Raw genomic sequence first — 17,999 nt, 5'->3', positions numbered from 1 at the left:
TGGTTTTTCTGATGCAACCCCATTAGGATTTAGTACTTGTGGCAGGCTAGTGGACTATGGTCAACAGTGATGTGTCTACAGAAGCAAGCTCTCGGGAGTCTAAGTGTCTCCTTTTCTGATCTGTTATGGCAACAGTGATGACTGGAATAACTGTGGTATAAGATGGTCCTTTAAAAAAAACAAGAAGTTTTCCCTTATTTTCCATTTCTAAAGACCTTACCATATGTTGGCTCACATCTCCTTCATATTCTTGCCTATATCAAGAAATCAAGGCATTGTGCTGATTTTAAAGACAAGGAACAGAGATGAAATGCCCAGTGCCCTCCATCAGGAAATTTGTAATCCGACATTCTCTGCTGTGACACGAAAGTGCTTGTGTTTTCCAATTTCTTTATTCTAAAGCATATCTTTCAAACTGTGCACTGTATGATAGGCACATCCCTGAGAAAGTAATAGATGCTAGCTGTAAAAACCATACTGCGGTCAAGTGCATTTAGAAATACTGGAACAGTGTTATAGAGACTGCACTGTGGCAGGATCTGAAGACATGTCTCATGGGCAAATCCCGAAAGAGGTACATAGATTGGCAATCCCAGTGACCATGTCTTGTTCCATCATTTCTTTTCTTTTTAAAAATTCTCATAAAATACATTTTTGGTCATCTTGCTTAGTATCTTTTTTCTGAATTTTTATTTTAAAAATATTTTTGATTAGTATATGTTCATTGTACATGGTCCTGGGTTTCAAAGGACATTTTATGCAGATATAGAATAGTATAGAATATTCTTTGAGCATTTCTCCCTTCCCCACTAGTCCCTTTTGCTTCCCAAGACAGTCTTGCTTCTACTTTGATGTCAAATATACATACATGATAGCTTGTATATAACTTGCAAATAATAAAAATGAATTGCCTTTCTTTTTTATTTATTTACAAGTTTTTTTTTTTCATTTTACATACCAACCACAGTTCCACCTCCTCATTCTCTCCTCCACCTTTCCCCTACCCATCCCCCATCCACTCCTCAGTAAGGGTGAGACCTCCCATTGTGGGTCAACAAAGGTATTAAGTTGAGGCAGGACCAAGCTCCTCCCCCCTGTATCAAGACTGAGCAAGGTGTTCCTCCCATGGAGAATGGGCTCCAAAAAGCCAGCTCATGCATATTTGCCTTCCTGAAACTGACTTCATTTAAAATTATTATCCCCAGTTGAATCCATTTTCCTTCAAACAGCATACCCTTCATGACCGAAAAAGAATTACACTGTGTGTACAAACCACAGTTTCTTTTCTTTCAAAAAAATCTTTTAAAAAGATTTACCATTTGTGTGTGTGTGTGTGTTTGTGCATATGTGTGCTATTGCTAAGTATCTCTACAGTTCCTATTTGCTGTAAGTTTCTAATTTTTGTAGAATTTTACTTATAATTGCAGAACTGATACACTCTCTTCAGAATTGAAGCACAGGGTTGGAGATGTGGCCCAGTGGCTGAGTACTTAGCTTGTGTAAAAGCCTGGGTTTGCGTCCCAGCACCACAAAACCAAACCAAACCAAACCAAAATAAAACAAAACAAAAAAGGTCAATGCTGTAAAGTGCTCTTGGTTTACAAAACGAGACCCTGAGCCATCCCTCCCAGAGCCGAATTTATTTCACTCGGGAGTGCTCTTAAGGGGCAACTTCTCTGCCAGTGGGGCAAGGCAGATAGAGAGGACAGCCAGAGCAGTATCTGGAGAAGCTGAAGGGGCCAGGGCAGTGATTCCAGAACCCTAAATGGGTCTGGCCTTGGGGGACAACAGGCCCTACCCAAGTGACTCTATAGCCAGTGGCTTACAACAAGGTGCCTGGGGGATCACAGCCCAGTGCCCTATTTCAAGCAGCATGCTCTCCAGCTGCAGCTTGATGTGACTCTAGGTAGACCTGGTACAGCCATGGGCAGGGTAAGGTTGCAATCTAGTGTGTGCCAGCTCTGCCAGAGCAGGTGAGAGACCTCATAAAAAGAAGGCTGTGAGCCACATGTGGAACAAGGACTGTTACTTTCTTCCCAGTAACGCTAATGTTCTAGTTCACAAATTCCCTTGGTTGAGAATGGCTTTTCCACTTTCATTTTGGACAACCATCCAAGGTGGCCTGCAGCATCTCACACGGCGCTTCAAGTTCCTTATTGTATTTTGGATGCTTCTTCTCAGCTAGAAGCTGGGTTGCTGCTCTGTAATTCAACCTTGTCTTTTATTCATTGAAAATTTTCTGTACCCCCAATAAGCCTCTCTGCTAATGCAACAATCCAAATCAGACCAAATCAAAGTGAATTAGAAATAGCCCATGTTTAATGGATACATTACTCCCAGATGGTCTTCCAGCCTCCCAGGGAGAAGACGGGAAAGAGACCAGAAAACCACACATCTATTTTCGGGGGTGGGGGGGCAGTTTAAATACCCTGTGGGAGTGGTCTTGAGCATCTGGCGGGGGTCATCATTTGGTGGGCTTTCTGAGATGCAGCAGAATTTGGAGGGAGATAGGGGAGGAGGACTTGGGTGGAACTTCCACCGTAACAGTCTAGACTCTTTTGGTATATGGATGTGGGAGGCTGACATGAAGCTTCCGCCATAACATCCAGTAAGCTGGCTTTCAGGCTGGCAATGCTGCTCATGGTGATAAAACCTGAATCACTGAGGTGTTTCTTTTTCAGATTAAGCTGTGTCAATCAGCTGCATTGTGCTTAATTTTTCTTGTACTAACAGATAAGATAAGCTTTCTGGGTGTTGCTTTTCCAATAGTCTTTGTTTCCGTGTAGTTCACAGGTAGACTCCTCCCCCCAAAAAACTAAACCATGTCTTTTTAATCAATTCTTTTAAAACTTTTTATTATTTTATGTGTTTATGAGTTTTTTAAAGATATATTTATTTATTATGTATATAGGGTCCTGCCTGCATGTATGCCTGCAGGCCAGAAGAGGGCACCAGATCTCATTATGGATGGTAATGAACTACCATGTGGTTGCTGGGAATTGAACTCTGGAAGAGCAGCCACTGTTCTTAACCTCTGAGCCACCTCTCCAGCCCGTGTGTGTTTATGAGTTTTATCTGCATGCATGTCTGTGCACTACATGAATGCCTAGTGCCCATGGAGATCAGAAGAGAGTGTCAGATCTCCTGGAAATGCAGTTATAGATGGTTGTGAGTTGCAGCATGGATGCTGGGAATTGAACCCTGGTCCTTTGGAAGAGCAGCCAGTGCTCTTAACTATTGAGCCATCTCTCCTGCCCCTCTTTGTCCATTCTTTGGCGGATGAGCATTTACCAAGAGAAAATGGGAAGTATAGTTCTGCTCTACCTGGAAACCAGAGAGTTCCACCCCCTGCCCCTGCCCCAGTTTTTTTTTTTTTTCTTGTTTGTTTTTGTAGCTGAACTGATAACAATAAAAGTTAAACACAAAATTAATTAATTAATTAATTAATTAATTAATTCGGTGAATGGGAACACTTGGTCAGACCCAGAAGCTACTGTCGAGCTTGAACCTCCAAATGGTTCTGCTACCTGAAAACACCAGCCTGCTTTTGCCGGAAACTCTGGGGCTATCCTTACTTGAGGCAGATGCCTGAAAAGGCAGTTCTACCCTTCTCAAAACCGAAGCCACCTGCTGTTGCCACTGGACCCAGAGCTGGCTTTAAATCGCATCGTGTTCCAGCTATGCCTACTGTCCTGAGATACTTTTCACATCATTGTAACAGCAGCTCCGATGGAAGAAACTTAGATGCAGATGGATTTATTTTGTTTCCTGGTTTCTGGGAGGGAAGTCCATAATGGCAGGAAAGATAAGCCAAAGAAGCTTGTTGTGTGATAGGATTAGTCGGAACCTTTTTCCATACCTTGCCAAACCAGGAAGCAGAGACAGAACTGGCTGTAGGGTCAGGTTTTTATCCTCAAGAGCCCACCTCTAGTAACATTCCTCTACCCAAAGGTCCCACAACCTCTCAAAACGGCACCACCAACTGAGAGCCAGGCGTTTAAATATGTGAGCCTGTGGGGGGCATTTCACATTCATATTTACACTCTCACCCCCAATAGCTTACACACTAAAAGAATTTCAAGATTTTGGTGAATATCAGAGGCCAGTGGATCCTAAGGATGCTAGATCCAAGTGGGTGACATAGCATCAACTCTAATCCATGGATACAGGTGCATATCAATGGAAGTGATGCTTACCTGAGAGTCTTTCTCACAGTTTTTCTCTTTGGTTGACTGAAATGTCACAAATGGACACAGTAAGTACTACTCTGCATTTAATGGCGATGGAGTCCTACAGCTTCCCTAGCATGATGTAAAGATGGGAATGCAAAAGCCCGGGAGCTAAGATTTATCACGTGCAAACTGTAATATCTGCCCCACTAATGTTCCCAGTGAAGACCCCAGCAGACATGTCCTACACAAGGGCATTGATAAATGCCTTAGTGAACACGACACTTGCCCTCCCGATCAGCTGTGTGTTCATTCTCTTTGTAGGTCAGCTATATCTATAGAGATGTTAATACTGCAATGAGCACTCCATTTTCAAATTCGAGCCCAGAGCAGTAGCAGCCAAGAGACCTTTACTGTAAGGGGCAGCAGGAATACGCATGTGGTCGGTATTCCCTGCTCCAAAGAGATCTGTGGCAGTGGCCAATTCTTCTTTGAAAAGAAGACATTTCTAGGTCTTTCTGAGGTTATTACACATTAATTCTGAGTTGACTCTGATTCCTGGGGACCTAAGATACCAAGTGACCCACCAGTCAGAGTGAGGGCTGATGGTAATTGGGAGGTGGAATTTGAGCCCAAGTCTGACTCACAGTGGGCCTGGTGAATCCACAGACACCAACCTTAACATTCCCCAGTTCTTGCATGGATAATTACAACATATATGCAGAACACATGAAAATTCCCACAGAGCTCCTCTGGCTCATGAGATGAAGATCATTAGGACAGGCTTGTTGACCAGTCTCTTCAATAGTAAGCTGGTGTAAGCTGGTATACCATGCACCAAGAGGACTCTATGTTCTCCCACAGAGACACTAGCACATTTACGTTTATTGCTTCTCTTTTCACAATAGTAAGGCAATGAAATCAGCCCAGACATCTATCAGCAGATAGATAATGAAAATATTGTGCATATAGACAAATTTTATTCAGTAGTAAAGAAAGGTGGAATTTACAGGAAAAGGCAAATATTATATTAAGTGAGATAACATAGACTCAGAAAGGCAAATAGTACTTGTTCTCTCTCATATATGGATCTTTCTAATTGCTATGTTTGTATATTTAGGTGGGAGTAAGTGTTGTTAGAGGTTACAGAACTAGAAAGGACCCTTGAGATGTAAGAAGGGAGTAAGGAGAGTAATAGAATGTGTGTGATAAGAAAGTAGAAGGGGGAATACAGAAGGGTACAGTGGAGACAGGGGACAGGGAGGCAGGGGAGGAGCTGAGTGGTGGAGAGGATCAACCAGAACTATGTATGAGAATGCCATAAGAAAGTCTGTTATGTTGTCTGCTAAATAAAAATGAAAAGGAATGCTTCTATTGAATACACAGTGTTAATGTATATTAAAAAGATAATAAACTGGAAGCAATACTATACCATTGGAAGAACTTTAGAGATTGGTGACATTATATAATATTGAAGAGAAACAGAGGTAATGATGGCTCTCACATTCCCATGGATCTCATCAAATTGACCTAGAAAAAAGTCAAAAGAAGCCATTTGGGTATGATGGCACATGTCCCCAATCTCAGCATTCTAGAAGATGAGGCAGGGTGATTGTGAGCTCCAGGATAGGATGGGCATTGAAAGACCCCCATCTGAAGTAAAGAAAATGGAAGGATCTGGAGAATAGATGAGACTGTTCTGTATTATTGTAAATTCTACATAGATTAATGCCATTTCCCCAGATATATGGCTCTACTAGACAATAATGGCACCTGGTTGTTCTAGAGCTGTCAACTAGCATCTCTGAGCCCATACTGTTGCTATGGTTTGCCTATAGTTTGACTGGCCTGAAAATGTCCTCGTGGAAGTTTTGTTTTTGTCTCTTGTTTTTTCCCATAGTGCTGCTATTGGGAGATGTGGAGGCCCTCAGGAGGTTCCTAGTCACAGAAGCATTGTCTTAAAGGCACTGTGGAACCCCAGCTGCCCTCATCTATGTTCTCACTGAAGGTGGAACCGCTTGTTCTGACACGTGCTCCTTCCACTGCCATGTAGCCCTCACAGGAAGTGGCAGATGCAGGGCCCTTCATCCTCCAAGCTGTTTCCTCTGTTGCCACAGTATTGCACTTCAGTAATATTAAACTGACAAATCTATCTATTTATTGGAGTCAGCAGAAATGGTTAGCTATTAACTGTCAGGGCTAATAACATACATAAACTGTGCCAATTCTGCTTTTCTGCCTCATTGACAAAATGCTAACTAGATTTGGTGGCAAGAGCCAGAAGTTCTTTAAATGTCTGTCTGTCTGTCTGTCTGTCTGTCTGTCTGTCTGTCTGTCTGCGCACACACACACACACACACACACACAGAGAGAGAGAGAGAGAGAGAGAGAGAGAGAGAGAGAGCAAGAGAACAAAATCAGTATGACAAGTTGGTTGAAGAAAATACGAGGGAAGCAACTTACAATAAAGACTATTAATTTCAACACATAAATGCTCGTAAAGGCCTACATTCAATGACAAAATGAGTAGCAAGTTGCATGTGCCTGTGTGTAGAGTCATAGTGAGGTTGCTAAGCCCCAGTGCAGACTGATAGAAGTGAGGAGCTGTAGACACTAGAAGGGATGCTACCACTGCAGACGTGGTTTTAAAATGATACCAGCGGTGTTGCATGCTTGTAACCCTAACTCTTGGAGGTTGAGGTAGGAGAGTTGCAAGTGCCAGGCCAGTCTGGGCCACTTAAGACACTGCCTCAAAACAAAACATTCTTCCTGACTTCCAGATCACCTCTGTTCATGATGTAGTTGCATTACGAAGTGAATGCCCAGTGCAATGCTGTGGAGAGGAGAGTTCTTGGATAAGCTGAATGGGTCATAGGAGAAGACTCTTGTGCATGGACTGATGCTGTGGTTGCATGACTGGGTTAGTTACAGCCAAAGTAGGTTTATTATAAATGTGAGTTTGGCAACAGGAAGCCATTGCCAGATGCCAGACCCTGATTTTGCATTGGATGTCCCAGACTCCACAACTCTAGAAAACAAATGTCTGTTTGTTAAAAATTACCCCACTTGTGGTATTCTGTTATAGCAACACAAAACAAAGACCAACCAGGAAAATGGAATAGTTCCTGCAGAATTAGTTACTAAGAAACATCAAAATGGGGATTTTACTAGCTTGCAAATTACACCCAGGAGGAGGAGTGCTCTGTGGCCTCCTTTCTGCTGCCCTTACACTTTGCTAAAACACATCACTTGATGTGTGACATTTTTATTATTTAATGCTCTGAGGCTCAGAGAGCAGAGCAGCCAGGTTGGTCTCCACTCACTCGTTCATTAGTTTTAATTAAAGCCTCTAATTTTATTTATGCTGCCACAAACTGATTAACAATTTGCCAGTACAGAGCAGGAAGCCTTAAAAAGTACCTGGAGGAATCTGTGGGTCTCTAACCACAGACCTTACAGGAATGAGGGGGTGGGGGAGGCTGTGGAGGGTCTCCTTGGCAGCACAGGGAAGAGCTACAGTGCGGTTCTGGACAGAAAACCAGGAAGACTCCAGACAGCCTGAAGGTGTTGGAAAGATTCCAAGAGGTGAGCCATGAGGGGCTGAACCATGGAGGACTCGAAGAGCATCCTAGACTGACAACTTGTCTGGAAGAAAGTGAGCAAGGACTCAAGCATTTGTCCCTTCATTCTCTGAGGTACAGGCAAAGTGCTAGCTCCAGACATTAGGGAAAGGAAAATGAATGAGAATGAAACAGGCTGAATGGGGAAGTTTTAATCCAGCCATATGTAAATGTGGTTATGAACACATCCTGAGTTGATCTGGTCCCACTCGGGTCATAGAGGTGACTTGGCTCGTTCACATGGAGCCCATCACGTGAGAAAGCCCTGCAACTGTTCTGGCTTTCTTCTGCTGTGCATGCTTTGGGGTCATATATAAGGATCCATGGTCAAGTCCAAGGCCATAATCGCTAACTCCCAAGTTTTCTTTAAAGATCTTATTGTGTTAGTATTCATACTTAGCTCTTTTTTTCATCTTGAAATTTTTTTGTAGTGTAAGATAGGTTCCCAAGTTAATTCTGTTTTGAATATTTTCACTCCCCTTTATCCTCTCTTCCATTTTCAATTACTTTGCAAATGACCATCCATTCTCTTAGTTAATAGTCTATTATTGTTAAAGAGACTATTATTTCCCCATTGAATGAATGGGTTTGGTACCTTTGCTGAAACCCAATTGAAAATGGATGTATGAGTTCTATTTTATTGTTCTATATGACTATTCTTATACCAGAATACTCTTTTCTAAATGTAAACTTAATCACATCTCTTCTTTACTTAATAAATAAATCTAAATTTCATGTCCAGCTTACAGAATTTTAGTTTCTGGTCTTTCCCTATCCTGGCTTAAGTCAGAGGCCTTGATATGCCAACTTGTATATATATATGCCTATATGCCATATATATTAAATATAAATATGCCAACTTGTACTTACCTAGCTTCTTTGCATTGCTGCATCCTGTTGAGAGTCTTTTTCCATTCAACCTTCTCATAGCTGTCTTGAGGAATTCCTGTTACTCAAATTGCTGAAGTGTCTCCATTTAAAGGCCATTCATACTCACTGTAGTGGTGTGAATGTTCCCCTCAAGTTCATGGGCTGGGACATTAATCCCAGGGCAACCATGTTGACAGGCAGGGTCTTGGAGAGATGATCAGGATGAATTAAGAGATGAATAGATTAATGTTTCCCAAGGCATGAGTTTCTTACAAAGGCAAGTTCATCTTTGTCCTGCTTTCTTGCCCTTCTGCCTTCTGCCATGGAGCAACACATCAGGAAGGCCCTCACCAGATGTGAGTGCTGTGATGCTGGATCTCCTCTAGAGCCCCTCGAAAGAAACTGGTATTATTTATAAATGATCTAGGCTCAGATATTCTGTTATATCAGTACAAACCAAGGTATCTGCTAAAAGTTAGCTAGTCACTGTGGTCCTATCTCATTGCATTTCTTAACTTTGACTTCTCAGCCTTCAGAAATTTGAGAAATAAATGTCTATCAATGTTGTGGAATAATCTCTTTGTACACTGTAAAGATGTGCCACACTGATTGGTTTAATAAAGAGCTAAACGGCCAATAGCTAGACAGGATTTCCAGGCAGAGAGGATGCTAGGAAGCAGAAGGCAGAGTCAGCAGCCAGTCAGAGAGGAAGCAGGATGGGTAAATTTAACTTATAAGAACTAGTTAGGGCTGGGTGTTGGTGACACATGCCTTTAATCCCAGCACTTGGGAGGCAGAAGCAGTTGGATCTCTGTGAGTTCGAGGCCAGCCTGGTCTACAGAGCGAGTTCCAGGACAACCTCCAAGGCAATACAGAAAAACCTTATCTTGAAAAACCAAAAAAAAAAAAAAAAAAAGAACTAGTTAAAAACAAGCCTGAGCTAAGGCCGAGTTTTCATAATTAATAAGTGTCTGTGTCATTTTTTGTGAGCTGGTGGCTCAAAGAAAAATCTGTTTACACATAAAGCCACTGAGAAATGCATATTTAGGAGCTGTGGAAGAATAGCAGAGCTCTGGACATTCGCTGGCCTATCCCATTTTGGTTCCACAGGCTCAGCACTAGGAGTCACAGGTACTTTGAGCACCCTGGTCCTGAATCATGAACTTTTCTCAGTCCGTGTGCAGAACTGACAAGGGCAATGGATTTCCCTAAACTGTCCAGGCAGTTCAGTGTACGGGAGTGAAGCACATAGCTATGTATACAGGTGGTAAATAGTCTGAAGAGAGAACAAATGATTCAAAGTGAGTATAGCTAGTGTCAAACCATGCAGGATTCCTAGGCTGGGTTTAAATTGGAAATCAGACGTGTCTGAAAAACAAGTCCTGGTCTCAGATCCCACAGTGTCATTGGTGAGCTCCAGAAGAACTGCCACTGAAGTGAACAATCATGTTATATGGTGTATATACATGTCGTGTGCCTGTGGGGGAAACTGACAATGATGTCTGCCCTGTAGATCTTTCCTGTGGGCAACACATTTTTTTTTTTTGTGTGTGTATGAAGCTAGAGATGGGCATATATCTGTGGACTGAGGATTCAAGCAGAAGTGCTATGAACTCAGGCAATAAAAACAGTAGGGGTCAGCCAGCTGTTGGTGGCACATGCCTTTAATCCCAGCACTTGGGAGGTAGAGGCAGACAGATCTCTGTGAGTTTGAGACCAGCCTGGTCTACAAGAGCTAGTTCCAGGACAGCCTCCAAAGCCACAGAGAAACCTGCCTCGAAAAACAAAAACAAAACAAAACCAATGACAAAAAAACAACAACAAATAAACAGTAGGGGTCAATGAGGACCACAGAGAATGCCAACTGGGGTGGGTGTGGCAGGGTTTTTGGGACTCCCACTAAGTGACAGGCAATAGGAGCAGATGTGGCTCTCACAGGTGTGTCCAGCCTGAAGCTTTTATCCTGCATAAATCTAGTTATGAATGTGGCCAGACACAAAATCATAAACTTACATAAAACATACATTTTTTGTGACTCTTTTGGTAACTTGATCACAAAGTTCTTTCATATGAACTTTTTAAAAAATTTTTTCATATGAACTTTGTAAATAACAATGTCATGCCACAGTGCCAAAAGATTGTGCATGCCTACTAAAGCATGCTAGAGTGACAGGTGATGCTAAAGGAGGCCTGAGTGTGACACGTGAGATTGACAGTGAGGCCATGAGTGAAGATATTAGCAGTTAGGAGGGACAGATAGGATGCTTTCATATTCTGCTATAAAGACACACTTGTATACCGTAGTGCTCAAAGTCAGTACATAATATACTATTAATGGTTTGTTCTGAGTTAACTGCCTCTCAGCCAGAGGGCCCTGGGGGAATTCAAGGTTGATACCAACAATAGCCAACTTGACTCAGCATTTCAAGAAGTTATTGAGCCTAAGCATCCAGAGGGAGGGAAGAGTGCCAGGGATGCTAACAAGAGAAGCACAGACATCACAAGTCTCAAAAACATGGCTCACCACCTGGCCAGAGGGGCAAGCCTGAATCCGGAATCATCAACTGTCTTTGTTCCACCCCCTCCCCTTCCCCATACAATCTGCAGGCTGGAGAGTCATGGAAGCTGGATCTATATGATGCTACTTACTATCTTCTCATATTGCTGGCTCTCTGAACAAAGCATAACTTTAGGATTAGATTCCTTCTGGGTGGTGGTAGCGCCCACCTTTAATCCCAGCACTTGGGAGGCAGAGTCAGGTCAGTCTCTGAGTTCGAGGCCAGTCTGGTCTACAGAGTGAGTTCCAGGATAGCCAGGATTGTTATACAGAGAAACCCAGTCTCAAAAAACAAAAACAAATAAAGATTAAATTCCCACCTTTGCTTATTGGCTTTTGTAAGTGACAGGTAGCACAAACCAAGTTCTGGTTACAAAGACAGGTGTCTCTAGTACTCAGGTGGGCACAGGGGTCATCCAATATGACTCTGATTACTTATGGGACTTTACTGTTACCTACAGACAGGGGAGCAGAAACAGGGCTTGGAGTAGGCATGCATTTTTTTTTTTTTACTGAATGTGTATTTTCTGTTTTGGGCCCCCAGCTTTTCCCATATCTCCCTACCCACCCCAGTTCTAGAGGCCAACTTAATTCTTCATGTATCAACAGGTGAGGGCTCTGAGTTGGTTTTGACAATGAGAGGCAGAGCAAATGAACTGTGGAGGAAATGGAGGTCAGTGCATTTACTTCAAGAGAATGTCTGCATTCTGTCCTTCCTTTCCAACTGTGCCCTCATGGCCCTTTCCAGCTTACTTGCTAGGGCTACTGAAGTACTGACTGACTGGCTCAAACAAAGGAAATCTACTTTCACGTGGTTCTGGAGGCTGAAGTCTTGAGTTTAGGCTGTTGGTAGGTTTACTCTCTCCAGATGCCTCTCTCCATGGCTTGTGGACAGCCATCTTTACTCTGTGTCTCCCACATAGGCTTTCCCCATACAGATGTATTGTACTTCAGAAAAAGCAGGATAACAGAGTCACGGTTAATTCAGTAAAGCTTTTTTGTTGTTGTTGTTATTTTGTTTTTTCCTGAGACAGGGTTTTTCTGTGTAACAGCATTGGCTGTCCTGGAACTAGCTCTGTAGACCAGGCTGGCCTCAAACTCACAGAGATCTGCCTGCCTCTGCCTCCTGAGTGCTGGGATTAAAGACGTGCACCACCAACTCCTGGCTTAATTCAGTAAAGCTTTTAAAATGGATTTACATCCACTAAAATATATACATGCTTACTTACTCTAAGCCCTGTTTCTGCTGCCCTGTCTAGCCTGAGAGTAACAGTAAGATCCCATAAGTAATGAGAAGTCAGACTGGATGACCCCTGGACCCCCTGTACTAGAGACACCTGTCTTTGTAACCAGAACTTGGTTTGTACTACCTGTCACTTACAAAAGCCAATAAGCAAAGACAGGGATTTAAAGTTGTGCTGTGCTCATTCATCATCACATTCTCTCATTTTATCGAAGAGATTAGAATTGTTACTTCCTTTTAAAATGCATTACATTTTCACATGGGATGATCACACACAGATGTATGGTAGCAGGGAACAGAAGTAATAATACGGTATTGTTAGGCAGCAGGTTAGATGTAAGCTTGGAGGACACTAGAGATGGACTCTGCTGGATCAGGATTGATCTAGGCCAGTGGTTCTAAAGCTGTGGGTCCCTTTCATAGGGGGGCAGTATATCAGATATCCTGACTGTTAGATATTTACATTACAATTTGTAACAGTAGCAAAATTACAGTTATGAAGTAGCAAGGAAAATAGTTTTATGGTTGGGGGGGTCATCACAACATGGGGAGTGGTATTAAAGAGTTGCAGCATTTGGAAGGCTGAGAACCTCCCTTCTTACATCTCTGACTTCTGGCCAGGCAGAGCAGAGATATTTTAGCTTAAACAATTGTGGCATCTTTGGCCTATGACAAGGATGAAGCTACTGACAGGCCAAGGGTGTTTCTGACTTCTGACTTTTAGCCGAGGCTCTCAGTACTCAGGTGGGCACAGGAGTCACCCTCTTACCATAAACTACCCTTCTCCTTCTTTTTCTCCTCCTCCTCCTCCTCTTCTTTTTCTTCTCCTTCCTTCCTTTCTTTTTTTTAGACATGTTTTTATGTGTAGCTCTGGCTGTCTTGGAACTCACTCTGTAGACCAGGCTGGTCTTGAACTCACAGAGATCCACCTGCCTCTCCCTCCCAAGTGCTGGGATTAAAGCTGTGTGCCACCACCGCCTGGCTCAGATCCCGATTATTAATGTTGGGTAGGGTTATCAGGTGATCCCCTCCATCAGACCTATCTAAGGAACCTCACAAGTGTAGCAGTGGTTCCATTTGTGTTAATATCCTGGTGCAGTTAGGAAAGGAAGTCCTTGACTGCTGCCTGGTAAAGACACAAGGAGTACCAACAAGAGAAATGTAAGAAGTGGAATTGGAGCCAGCTGAGCAAGAAAAAACGATTCCATCTCTCTAGGAGCAGGCAGGGGTTTATATAGCTTAACATTACAAACCCTAGGCAGAGAACAGGAGGAGAACAAAGATCATTTTAATGCGTAGAGGTCAGAGGACAAGTTGTGGGAGTGGGTTCTCTCCTTTTACTATGCGGGTCTTGGAAACAGAAATCAGGTCCTAAGGCTTTGTGGCAAGATTCTTTACCCCTTTAGCCTCCTGGCCAGCTCAGCCTCCATTTTTATTTTAAGATTCTATTCAAGACATCTCTGGAGTTACCCTATAATCTTATTTACTAAGAGAAAGAGAAAAGGGAGAGGGGAGAGGAGAGAGAATTCGTAGCTATCTTTTGAGATGTAATATTTACATGGCCAATACGAAGACAATTGTGGCTCTTCGAGAAGTCCACTCGTGCCCTCATGTATGTCTTTCTTCTGAGAGGCTCTCCTTTTCTTTCTTTCTTTCTTTCTTTCTTTCTTTCTTTCTTTCTTTCTTTTCTTTTCCTTTCCTTTTATTTATTTATTTATTTTTTTGGGTTTTCGAGACAGGGTTTCTCTGTGTAGCTTTGGAGCCTATCCTGGCACTTGCTCTGGAGACTAGGCTGGCCTCGAACTCACAGAGATCCACCTGCCTCTGCCTCCCGAGTGCTGGGATTAAAGGCCAGCGCCACCAACTCCCGGCCGAGGCTCTCCTTTTCTTAAGCTTTGAGCTTAAGCCCTTAAGGAAATATATATTTTTAAATTTATTTCTTATTATGTACATTTGTGTTCTGCCTGTATGTATGTCTGTGTGAGGGTGTCAGATCTTGGAGTTACAGTTTTGAGCTGTCACGTGGGTGCTGGGAATTGAACCCAGGACCTCTGGAAGAGCAGTCAGTGCTCTTAACCGCTGAACTGTCTCTCCAGCCCCTTACTGAAATATCTTTAATAAGCTCTTTCAACTCTGCTTCATAAACTGGCTAGTTTTGAAATTCCATTCAGCGCTGAAGGCAAGAATCCTGGTTATCCTGAGTCTAGGTGCCTTGGGCTGCTGAGGATGGCAGCATGGAGTCTCTCACTGCTGACACTACCCAGTCCCAAACATTCCTCCCTCAATCATGTCCATTCAGAGGATTTTGTGCCTTGGATCCCGACAATTCCACCTTCTCCATTGTTGGCATTCCTGGGCTGAGAAGTTCCCAGTTTAGCACAGCTACTTATGGGAAGACTTTTTTTGTAAATTCTCCAAGGTAGAATTCTTGGTTGCGTCAAGAACTCTCTCTACTACCAAGTATTGGGATAAATATTAAACGTAATGCAATCAAGTTATCTATGTGGATCCGCTGTGCCCGAAATGCATGCGCCCAGAAGCCCTGCCCAGGTAGGTGTGTGTGTAGTGTGTTGGGGTGGTGATGGTGAGCAGTAGAAAGGGTTCTTTTAATTCTGTTCAAAGATGTGCCAGATGACGCAAGTGGTGAGGACATCAAAGAGCCCCTTTCTCTTTCTTTAAAAATCTTTTATATTTTAAATACTTATTCCAATTTTGCAGCAAATCATAACAGAAGAATAGAAATATAATATTATATATTTTTATGAGTGCTTTTTTTTATTAGTTCAAATTAGGAACAAGCTTGTTTCACATGTCAATCGCTTCTCCCTCTCCCTCCCCTCCCCCCCCAACATCCCACCTGCCCCTAGCCATCCCCCTCCACTCCCCAGTCTTTAAAAATCTTTAAATTCATTGACGAGGTGATGTTTACGGAGAGTAATTCAAGTCACTCAAAAGGCCACAGGTCGACCACATAGTCCAACCTAGCCCAGGGTACAAAGGCCGCGCGTTCGGCTTTCTCTCTTTGGTCGATGCACGTGGCACACCCTTGCTTACAAACAAACGGCAAGTCGAGGCGCATGCGCCATTGGCCTTGCCGCCCTCGGGGGGAGGAGCTTATTACAGGCCTAGGGCGCGTGCGCTAAAGTCTCCACTAACGCTCCGCAGTGGCTGTGGCGACTAAGCTTTCGTCTGGGCGGCCGCGTGGTCCTGGGTGAGTGTTCGGGAGCTGGACTGAAGGGCAGGTAGGGGTGTCTACGTCTCGGGCTCCCTAAGCGGCCGTGGCCCCGCGCCGTGGGCTTGTCTCCTGCCGTGGAGCCCATCGGAGCCACCGATGGTTTCTCCAGCCCTCGGGCCGGTTGTCTTCCGGCGGGCTCACCTGCAGCCGGAAGTGACGCGTGGCTCACGCTCTCACCTGCGAGACGGGCGGGTTGGGGGCTGTGGCGGCGCCGGGCCAGCCTCTGGGTTTGTGAAAGGGGCTCCGCGTGCAGGGCCAGCAGGGCACTGTTAGGTCTGGATTAGATAATGGCGTCCCTTGAGAGTCGGAGTGGTGCATGCCCGGCTCCTTCCGCACCGATGCAAAGTTGAGTGGGAAGGACTGAGATGTGAATGATGTGACCTGGATTCCCTCGTGTGTCATCTTCACTGCTGTCTCCCTCTTCCAAGCGCGCGTCGTTTTTCTCCTGACCAGTTCCTATTCTTTTGCTAGACCACCTTCTATTAGCACTCCCTTGCTCTTTCTCCAGTACAGTGGCCCAACTCGTCTTTTACGAGTATTAATTGGGTCCTGCCGTTGTCACTCATCTTAGAACTCTCGGAGAGCTATTTCAGTGCTCTTTTCTCCAGCTCGCTTTTTCCAGACCTGTGTGACTTGGCCCTTCTTGCCTGCCTGTTCTCAAAACCGTACTTACTTACAATTAATTCTCCAGACCCTAATCCAGCTCGAGTGTGGCCACAGAAATCCCAAAACAAGCCTTTATTCCCAGCCTTGTAAGTCTTCTGTGTGTCTGAATCGATTCTGTAAGATTTAAACAGTGAGACTATAGTCAGCTATCTAATTTGTTTACAAGTAAGTTCTCACTGTGTTCCAGCCTCTCTCCAGTATCTCATTGCAAGTTATTAACTCTGCAATTAACTCTTGATTAAATCCCATTCATTCTTTTGAATGTTACTTTGTCAGAAAGGCCACCACTACCTCACATCTACCTTCATAGTTTTACTTGGGTCTCTTTTACTGTAGAGTCCTGTTCTTTTTTTTATAGCCATCACCACAATTGCACTTGTATATATCTATACTAATGTCATTTTTTTTTTTTTAATGCCTGGCCTCCTAAGAGACTAAGCTTTGTGCACAGAGAACTAGTGTGCCTAAAGCCTTGTGTAATTGAGTCAATAGCAGTTTGTGTGTGATTTATTTCACCTCTGAAACTTTAACACTTCCATCAAAGCCTTCAAGTTTACCTGCATACCACCCCCCACCCCCGCTTTTCTGCCTATAGCTAGAAGCTAAATGACTTTTTGTCCTCTTCCAGTCCCTTTCTGACTAAAAAGAAAAGAAAAGAAAAGAAAAACTCCACCCACTGTGAACTCTGAGCTGTTACTTCAGTTGCTCTTCTTGGCTTCTTCAATTTTTATTCCTTTGTTTACCACTCCTACTCCCACCATCCCAAGAACTGACATTTCCCCAAAGCCTGCTCATACAGGAGGAGGGAACTGCACGCTGCTGGAAGCATTGGCCACCTATAATTTTGCACATACCTGCAGTATTCAGTTCTCCCGCTGTCCTTCAGGCACTTGTTCCAGACTCTCATTCTTCTCTCACCCTGTCCCAACTGTGACCCAGGAAACATCCAGGCTTCTCTATGGAGTTGTTTTCTTTGTAGTCCTCTTCAGCTTCCCTTTACATCTGTAGACTTAGTTGCACCGAGAATCGCTCTCCAGCCAGAGGCAGATAAACACGTGCTGTGTGTTCTGATCACTTCTATTCGGGACCATCCCTGATTGCTGCACAGTTTTCTGTTCAAGTCATTTTCTTATGTTCTCTCCACCCATCATATTATTTTGTTTTCTTCCCATAATTTTTTCTCTTCACTTTCCAACAAAACCATGCATTATTTTATCACTATATCTTGATCCTTTATGTAGCCAAGGTCCTTAAAGGGTAGGTTGCCTCCCTGTGTCCTCCTTTGCCTGTTGCCTGCTGACAGCCTGGTTTTTAGTTTTTGTGTCTGTTGCTTCACTGATTTGTTCATTCATTTTTCCCCCTTTGTGCTTGTTGTTTGTTTTCAAAGTCTCTCTCTCTCTCTCTCTCTCTCTCTCTCTCTCTCTCTCTCTGTGTGTATGACTATATGTATATAATCATGGTTTTCAAATGGGAGTGTATATATATGTATATTCCCACTAACAAGATATATATACATATATATGTCATACACACACACACACACACACACACACACACACACACACACACAGGCTGGCCCTGAACTCACTGTCCTCCTGCTTCAACTTCTTAAGTGTTTGCTGGGATTACAGTGTGTGCC

General features: G+C 43.5%; 1 protein-coding gene and 1 pseudogene across 3 annotated transcripts in view; one reads left to right on the top strand and one right to left on the bottom strand.

Annotated features, from left to right (window-relative positions):
• Window positions 1-1,794: 1,794 nt before the first annotated feature.
• Window positions 1,795-17,267, bottom strand: LOC113832562 (annotated as a pseudogene).
• Ercc6 (ERCC excision repair 6, chromatin remodeling factor) overlaps window positions 15,571-17,999 on the top strand; it is a 73,202-nt gene continuing 70,773 nt past the window's right edge. For 2 of the 3 annotated variants that reach the window (XM_027389491.2, XM_027389493.2), the window contains exon 1: window positions 15,571-15,670. The gene's annotated coding sequence lies outside the window, so the exon portion shown is untranslated. The remainder of the gene's footprint in view (window positions 15,671-17,999) is intronic. The other variant, XM_027389492.2, reaches the window with a different exon arrangement.

Source organism: Cricetulus griseus (genome assembly GCF_003668045.3).
Source record: "Cricetulus griseus strain 17A/GY chromosome 1 unlocalized genomic scaffold, alternate assembly CriGri-PICRH-1.0 chr1_1, whole genome shotgun sequence".
Taxonomy (NCBI): domain Eukaryota; kingdom Metazoa; phylum Chordata; class Mammalia; order Rodentia; family Cricetidae; genus Cricetulus; species Cricetulus griseus.
This window is presented reverse-complemented; position numbering and strand designations above follow the sequence as displayed.